A 697-nucleotide genomic window follows, 5' to 3' on the forward strand; every position below is an offset into this window, starting at 1 on the left:
AAAAAACAAAGAAAAGAATAATATCCAGAAAACAGCAAAGTTCTGTTGCTGTTGTGGTATCTGGCACCATTTTTTTTATTAGCATCTTAATCATCATCTGGAAAGAGAACATTCTAGAGTAATATCATTAAATGTAGCTCTGATAAAGCATGGTCCCTACTATGTATCCTAAAGCAGGTACAAGATATTTTATATTCATAGTGGTATGATACAGTACCGTCCTACATCAATAATACTCGAACCAGTTTTGGTTTGAAATTTACTTTGTTTGCAAATAAGATTGCTATCCCTGTTTTTTTCTGGGCTCCTGTCACATGGAGAATTGTTTTCTGTCTTTTCACTTTCAGTCTATGGGCTTCTTTTTGCACTCGGTGTGTTTCTTGTATACAACATATTGTTGGATTTTGCTTCTTATACCATTTTGCCAGTGTATTTCTCTTGATTGGTGAGTTGAGGCCATTGACATTGATGGTTATAACTGATATGTACTGACTTATTATTGACATGTTATTGGCCTTTTGTTGACTCTTTTTACTTTTTCACTTTCTCCTTTTAATTTCTTGACTTGCCTATTTGATTTGCTCTGTTGGGCCTCCTGGTGTTGCCTTCATTGTCTTTTTATAGGATATTGTTTAGAATTCCTTGTAGTGCTGGTTTGGTATTCATGTAGTTTCTCAGGTGTTCTTTGTCGTGGAAG

The sequence above is a fragment of the Fukomys damarensis genome, unplaced genomic scaffold (genome assembly GCF_012274545.1).
Source record: "Fukomys damarensis isolate Sample0158 unplaced genomic scaffold, DMR_v1.0_HiC HiC_scaffold_33, whole genome shotgun sequence".
NCBI lineage: Eukaryota > Metazoa > Chordata > Mammalia > Rodentia > Bathyergidae > Fukomys > Fukomys damarensis.